Below are 8,818 nucleotides of genomic sequence, written 5' to 3' on the forward strand. Positions count from 1 at the left end.
CAGGACCACTCCCGTACGCTGGAAGTCCACATAAAGCTTCCTTGATTTCAGCAGTAGAAAACATACACTCCATCAATTCTTGTGTATCCATTGGCAATGATGGGACCGTAGATTTTTCCATCTCCTTATCTGATGGTTGATTGTCTGACAATCTTTCAACATTTTCTTTCAATCCCTCCCCATGAACTTGCTCATGCACCTCATCACCTACCCCGGGCCGAGTTTCAGCATCCTCTGACCGTCCGTAAGCTTGGTCTACAATGTCTGACAATCTTTTATGGTCAATGTCTAACAATCTTTCAACATTTTCAACATTTTCTTTCAATCCCTCCCCATGAACTTGCTCATGCACCTCATCACCTACCCCGGGCTGAGTTTCAGCATCCTCTGACTGTCCGTAGGCTTGGTCAATTTCCTCCTCGGTGTACTTCGCCTCCAACAACAGCTCTCTGACAGTTTGGACGGGGGTGCACACAACTTGATCCTCTAACCCTGGGCTAGCATCTGACAACGGATTAGAAACTACTGTATCACCTCCCACTTCCTCCATAATCTTTGACCATGAAACTGCAACTGATTTCGTTGGCGCGTCAGCTTTGTCCGACTCTCCACATGGCTCAACACAAGGGTTACCACCCCTGCCACCCCCATCATTGGCGAGACTAGACAGAACTTCACTTATTTGACGCGTAGATGCATCGATTCCGTCATATTTTTTGGGGGACTCACTAACTACCTCTCCAAATGCAGGAGCGTTACCAACGAAACCTTGACCTTTTCGCAACTGCTCGCTTCAAAGAACGTACTTTTGAATCTTTTCACCCTCAAAGAATTCTTGAGAGGCCTGACTAGGATTTAGGCCCGTCGGATCGCTAGTTACAGCTTTGATCCTTGCGGTTGCATCTGTGTACCATGAATAGAACACAATAGCGTTCCTTTGAATCTGTAGATAAAGCTCGTGAGTACGCTGCATTGAAGAAGTACAATAAGTTAGTTATATTATAATAGATGGGTACGTTCAGCTGAAACAGAATCAATCTGCAAAAATATATAATAGTTTGAACTTACATCGACAGCCCTAGCTTTCAATTCCTGGTCATCCTCGACACCGCCGGTAGTTCGATCGAATGAACTTCTTCTCGGAAGTTGAGCAGAGAGAGGAGAGGGGGGGGGGGCTGATAGCAACAGTAGTTTGGGTTCACGTGGGTCGCCGAGGCGTCATTGTCCAAACTCCTAATATAAGAGGGATCTTGAAGGCACCTCGGATACCTGGTCTTAGACAAAGTTAAAGTACCCAATCCCCCTTGAGCCACCTCAAATTTTACCCTATCTATAAGCGAAGTTTCATCCCAATGCTTAATCAAAGGTAGATCGTGGAGGCACGGCCTACCCTTGTAATCATATCGCTAAAAGTAGCTTATCATGAGGAAGGGGATACAGCCACCCAACATCGTTACCCCCTTTTTACAGTCTGTCCCCACTTTCACCATCATTTCCAAAATATAAGAGCACCAGTCAAAATGCGGAATGGCTTTAGGATCTTCTACAGCCCTTAACAACTTCAAATCTATCCCGTTGTTTGGGTTGGGTGCGAGGAATAAAGACATAGAGAACAAAATAAATAGCCGGCAAAAATGATCGTCCGCCTCCTCGTACTCCATAAGTTGCTTGTGAACTTTCCCTAAACTTATTGAACTATTTGCTTTGTCCACCCCGTAAGCTTGCCGCCATTTGTCCTTCAGCTCCTTATTTTTGAGATCGTTGGACCCCTTCTGCGAACCAGTAGGTACCAACGGGAGACGGTTGGGTCCAAAAGGTATCAAAAAACAGTCATACACGTCATGCTTACTGATCATAAACTCCTTCTTCTGAGAAGCCCTGAACACATATGACCCATCGGAGAAGGACTCCAAGAATAGGCGAACGTGTGCAAGTGGGAAGCTGCTAATCTTAAGCTCCAAAAGACCACCAAACCCAATTTTCTTAACAGCGGACACCTGATCCTCATTAAGCATTTCAATGAGAGAGACAAGACTTTGAGGTCGACACGAAACCGTGATTTCATGCACCCTCTTTACCCTTGGCTTGGCCTCAACCATCTGGGGAAAAACAAGGACAACACACAAAATTAGACATACTGTAGTTGCAATTAGAGATATTTGCAACAAATAAATAGACATACTGTGAATTAAAGTTATACAATAAATAGTCAGAGTTATATAAAATATAAGTAAAGTTATACATTCTGATAGTAGAGTTAATCAGAAAATATCAAAAGTTATACATTCTGACAGCAGAAGTTATTCAAAATAGGGATTCAGATTATGTATAACCAAAATTCTGTTAAATCAAAATTCTGTAAAATCCAAAATTCTTTTCACCATTCAAAAGAAGAGATAATCAGGAGAGTTATACAGAATAACAGTAGAGTTATACATATAATAACAAAAGTTAGACAATCTGAAACTAAAGTTATATAATGTGTAACTTTAGCCATGAATGTATAACTCTTTTAATAAAATGTATAACTTCAAGTATATAATGTATAACTCTAGGCATAAACTGTATAACTCTAGGCATATATTGTATAACTCCAGTTATACATTATGACAGCAGAAGTTATTCAACATGTAATCAGAGTTATACAACAAATGACTGCAGTTATAACAAAAGTCAAACTTTTAACCTTGGAATCAGCTCCCTTGTCAGTACTTGGTACATCATCCATCTGTAGGTGACAAACAATAGGGATTCAGATTATGCATATATTTAGTTGAAGTTATACATAATTCAATAAGAGTTATATAAAAAAGAATTTTGAATGGTTTGTCATCTCTTCTTTTCAACCAAAATTCTGTAAAATCCAAAATTCTTTTCACCATTCAAAAGAAGAGATAATCAGGAAAGTTAGCTATACAGAATAACAGTAAAGTTATACATATAATAACAAAAGTTAGACATTCTGAAAACTAAAGTCATATAATGTATAACTCTAGCCATAGAATGTATAACTCTGGCCATAAAATGTATAACTGTAAGCATATTGTATAACTCCAGGAATAACTCCAGGAATAACTCCAGGTATAACTCTAGGTATAACTCCAGGCATCTAATGTATAACTCCAAAGTATATATTGTATAACTCTAGGCATATACTGTATAACTCTAGATATATATTGTATAAATCCAGGTATAAAATGTATAACTCTAGGCACATATTGTATAACTCTAGGCATAGAAACTAAATAGAAGTAGAGTTATACATATAACAATTAGAGTTTGACATTATGAAAGAGGAGTTGGTCACAGAATCAGAAGAGCTATACATCTAGTAACCAGAGTTATACATCTACTAACCAGAGTTATACATATTGAGTACTAAAGTTATACATCTAGTAACCAGAGTTATACATCTAGTAACCAGAGTTATACATATTGAGTACTAAATTTATACATCTAGTAACCAGAGTTATACATCTAGTAACGTATAAATAAAAATCGAAACTTTTAACCTGGATATCAAGTCCCTTGTCAATACTTTCTACAACATCCATCTGTAGATGACAAACAATTGGGATTAAAATTATGCATATATTTAATTGAAGTTATACATCATTCTATAAGAGTTATACCAACAAGACGAGATTTTTACCTTTGATTCAGATTTCTTGGAAGTTTTCTTGGCATTTTTCTTGGCAAAAACCATTGTTAATTATCAAATGAACTCGTATTTGATATGCACAACCATAATTAACAATTGAACAAATCAACATCAGCAAACCCATAATTGAAAATTGAAAAATCAAATGAAGTCTTTTTATGATAGTTTAAAAACGGCAATAATTAACAAAAAACAAAGTACAAATCACTAAATAAGGAATGGAAAAAATACCTTATAAAAAAATGGAGACAGGCGAGTTTGCAGGCGAGTTGGAATTAATTGGTAGTGATGAAAATGGCGTCTGTTGAGTTGGAATTAATTAGTAGTGATGAAAATACAGTTATCAGCAATGTGAAGAAAGAAAAGGAAGACGAAATGACAGGAAATAGAGGAAAAAAAAACCGCAAGTTGTTTTGAATTATGTGAAAATTGAGGAGGGAAATGATGACGGACTGATGGACATAACACTATAGCATGCATGGGTTAGTGGTAAGAGGAGAGAGGTAAATATAAAATATTAGTTGAGCGGGGTTTTACTGCGCAATCTTGGCCATTGGTTTGCTTGATCCAACAGCCCACATTAGGACTTATGGACTTAATATGATATAATGGCCTTAGTTGATATCTTCTCTCTCTCTCTCTCTCTCTCTCTCTCTCTCTCTATATATATATATATATATATATATATATATATATATATATATATATATATATATATATATATATATATATATATATATATATATATATATATAGACAAGATCTTATGAGTCCACCTATATTTTTGAGTCCCATGAGTCCACTTATATATCACACGTTGTACACAAGAATATCAGAGGGGTGTATTTTGTCAACCACAATTCCCTCTGTCCCCACACTTGCTCCACCGCCACGATTTATTACCATATGTTTTGTTTTATACAACTTTTCAGATATTCGCTTGTGTAATGTTTCTTACATGTACTATATTAATATACTTCATACTTGGCATTTGAGTAATTGCTTTTTAAGATGTCGCACATTTTATGTTATCAGCCTTAAAAACCTACCACAGTAACGGCAATTTCATTCCTAGGGACAATTCTTTAGGGAGAATGACTAATGAGTCAATCATAGTACGCCTCTACCTTGTAAATAGAGGTAAAACTTGAGACAAAAATGAGACGGTCAGCGGGAAAGGCAAATCTATAGACTTTGGTGTAGAGAAGTTCAATTTTCGTCTAATGAAACAAATATCAACAATATAACCATGTTCAGGGTGATTCTAACTTGAGATGCAAAACTTGTGACACAGCATACTAATTAAATACCTTGGTTATAATTATCACCCAAATATTGTTCCAAGAAGTAACAATCCACCATTAAAGCGTGCAACATTTCCTAATCTTGGATTACCAGATGCAGAAGCTCCGTCTTGTTTTCTTATCTCTCTCTATTCTCTAATGGGGTTGAGCTATGTAATAGAGGAGACACAAATAATGGCGGATTATAATGGTGGACAAGATGGCAGACAATGAACATGGTGAAAGGCGGAGTTAGGTTTAGTGGTGTGATATTGTATAGTATAACCCGTGATATTGTTTAGTACAACCAGTGGTATTGTTTATTATAAGGTGTGATATTGTTTTGTATAACTTGTAATACTCTTTTACTGAACTCACAGACACAGATACAATATCACAAGTTATACTAAACAATATCACAGCTTAGACTAAAAAAAAATCTTTTTTTTATTCATAAAAAATAGCGTGATATTTTTGTGTAGAGCTTGTGATACATAAGTGGACTCATGGGACTCAAAAAGATAGGGTGGACTCATGTGATCCTAACTCTATATATATATATATATATATATATATATAGAGGTAAGATCTAATGAGTCCTCCTCTCCAAGTGAGTCCATAAGTCCCTCTAAGGGCCATTGGATGGCCTCAATGGATGGTTGAGATTAATTTGATTAAAGGCCATTAAAAAGAAAAGGAAAAAAATGTGGATGGTTGGATTGAGATGGGTGGTTGAGATTGAAAATTACCAAAAAAAAATTATCACTAATGAAATTTCTATACACTAATTAATTTTTCTTTCTCTCTCTAGCCCCTAATTAATCAGTTTTGAGTTTTAGATTTCAGAAGTGTAAATGTAATGTTGTATGAGTTTTACAAGTGTAAATGTGACGGAAATTTTGAATTTATATAATTTTAACAGTTTACAAGTGTAAATGTGATGTTTTACGAGTGTAAATGTAACATTTTAAGAGTGTAAAATTTATTTTTTGTGACGGAAATTTTGAATTTATATAATTTTAACAGTTTACAAGTGTAAATGTGATGTTTTACGAGTGTAAATGTAACATTTTAAGAGTGTAAAATTTATTTTTTGTGACGGAAATTTTGAATTTATATAATTTTAACAGTTTACAAGTGTAAATGTGAAGTTTTACGAGTGTAAATGTAACATTTTAAGAGTGTAAATTTGATTTTTTGTGACGGAAATTTTGAATTTATATAATTTTAACATTTTACAAGTGTAAATGTGAAGTTTTACGAGTGTAAATGTAACATTTTTAGAGTGTAAATTTGATTTTTTGTGACGGAAATTTTGAATTTATATAATTTCAACATTTTACAAGTGTAAATGTGAAGTTTTACGAGTGTAAATGTAACATTTTAAGAGTGTAAATTTGATTTTTTGTGACGGAAATTTTGAATTTATATAATTTTAACAATTTACAAGTGTAAATGTGAGGTTTTACGAGTGTAAATGTAACATTTTAAGAGTGTAAAATTTTTTTTTGGTGACGGAAATTTTGAATTTATATAATTTTAACACTTTACAAGTGTAAATGTGAAGTTTTACGAGTGTAAATGTAACATTTTTAGAGTGTAAATTTGATTTTTTGTGACGGAAATTTTGAATTTTTATAATTTTAACATTTTACAAGTGTAAATGTGATGTTTTACGAGTGTAAATGTAACATTTTTAGAGTGTAAATTTGATTTTTTGTGACGGAAATTTGGAATTTACATAATTTTAACATTTTACAAGTGTAAATGTGATGTTTTACGAGTGTAAATGTAATGTTTTAAGAGTGTAAATGTAATATTTTAAGAGTAAATTGGTCCTTTGAGTGTAACTTTGGTCCTTTATAAGTGTCACTTTTGTCCTTTACGAGTAAAACTTTAGTCCGACTACCAAAAAACACCACCACCGTCGTCCTCCACCACCAACTCATATCCACAAAAAATATGAGTGCAAATCTATATAATTTTAACGAGTGTAAATGTAAAAAATATGAGTGTAAATGTAAAGAAATAAGGGTGTAAATGTAAAGAAATAAGGGTGTAAATCTAAAAAATGCGTGTAAATGTAAAGAAATATGAGTGTAAATGTAAAGAAATACGAGTGTAAATGTAAAGAAATACGAGTGTAAATCTGAGAAATGCGTGTAAATGTAAAGTAATATAAGTGTAAATGTAAAGAAATGCAAGTGTAAATGTAAAGAAATACGAGTGTAAATCTGAAAAATGAGTGTAAATGTAAAGAAATACAAATTGTAAAGGTAAAGAATGACAAACGACACAACAAAAACAACGAAGACATCATTTACACTTGTTTGTGAAAAAAAAAAAAATTAAAATCAATGGAAATCCTGGGGCAGACATCATTAAAAGCTCAAAATATTACAACTAATCAAGCCTTGATTTACAAACATATCTGTTTCTCCGTATGTGTTTATAAAAGGACCACTGTAACATACATTTAAGCAGAACACAGATACAATTACCACACAGCACAAACAACACACAGGACAAACAAATTCAATAGAAAAAAAAAAAGAAAAGGAAAAGGCGACAACTACACATCGACGACAACAACATTCAGATCTGAAAGTTGTGATGGCAGTGCGACGTTGGCTCAGATCTGTAGTGGAGGCCGTCGGAAATTTTTTTTTTGGTGATGGTGGTGGTGGCGGTTCGGGTTGGAGAGGAAGGAGGGATAGTGCGTGGTGGTGGCGTTGGGTAGTGGCTGGTGGTTGTAGAGACGGAGAGGAGGAATGAGGGAGCAGGGTGGAGGTTTCGGGATGGTGGTGTCGGGGATGTTTTCGGTGGTGGAGGTTGTGGGGCCGGTTGGTGGTGGCTTCAGATCTGGGGTGAGGGGGGATATGCGGCGTTGTGGGAGTCGGTGAGGGTGGTGGGTCGGTGGTGGTGAGGATGAGAGGAGGGTGGTTTGTCGGTGGTGGTGCGGTTGGTGGAGGTGGAGGTGTCGTGGGGTCGGGTAGGTGAGGATAAGGAAGAGGGGGAAATTTTTTTTTTTGAATTTTTTGGTTTTGGAATTTTGTTGGATTTTTGAGAGGAATTGAGTTTTTTTGATTTTTAGAGAGATGAGGAGGAGGATAATTGTGAGATGAGAGAGAAGTGAGTGGAAAAAGAAGGGTTTTATAGTGGAATTAGGGCTTGATTAGGGATAGTAGTGAGGGAAAGTGATTAATTAGGATTGAACCCCTAATTTTAGCACTAATCCTCCCTTTTTCTCTTTCAATCTCAACCCTCCATCCCATCTTTTTAAGGGCTCTAAATGGGACTTAGGGACTCCATGAAGAAAGGTGGACTCACTTGATCCTTCCTCTATATATATATATATATATATATATATATATATATATATATATATATATATATATATATATATATATATATATATATATATATATATATATATATATATATATATATAGGCAAGATCCGATGAGTCCACCTATATATTTGAGTCCATGAGTCCATAAAACAATATCACGCACTATACAAAACAATATCACAATTTTTTTTTTTTTGAAAATGTTTTTTTTTCAATTTTTTTTATCAAAATTTTTTTTTTTCGAAATTTTTTTTTCAAATTTTTTTTTTCAAATTTTTTTTTTCGAAAAAGGTTTTTTTGTGTGTAGGCTGTGATATTGTTTAGTATAACGTGTGATACTGTATTACAAAACAATATCACGATTTTTTTTTTTAAATTTTTTTTTTCAAAAACTTTTTTTTTCAGCTGTGATATTATTTAGTATAATGTGTGATACTGTAAGCTGTGATATTGTGTAGCATAACGGGTGATATTATATTACAAAACAATATCACGATTTTTTTTGGAGTATAAGCTGTGATA

General features: G+C 34.4%; 1 long non-coding RNA gene across 1 annotated transcript; it reads right to left on the reverse strand.

Moving 5' to 3' along the window:
- Positions 1–2,686: 2,686 nt before the first annotated feature.
- On the reverse strand, positions 2,687–3,736 carry LOC141621645 (uncharacterized). Its single transcript, XR_012532533.1, has 3 exons — positions 3,653–3,736; positions 3,513–3,554; positions 2,687–2,728 (listed from the first exon to the last, which is right to left on the reverse strand). It is a non-coding gene; the product is annotated as an uncharacterized LOC141621645 (long non-coding RNA).
- Positions 3,737–8,818: the final 5,082 nt, after the last annotated feature.

Source organism: Silene latifolia, chromosome X, assembly GCF_048544455.1.
Source record: "Silene latifolia isolate original U9 population chromosome X, ASM4854445v1, whole genome shotgun sequence".
Classification (NCBI taxonomy): Eukaryota; Viridiplantae; Streptophyta; class Magnoliopsida; order Caryophyllales; family Caryophyllaceae; genus Silene; species Silene latifolia.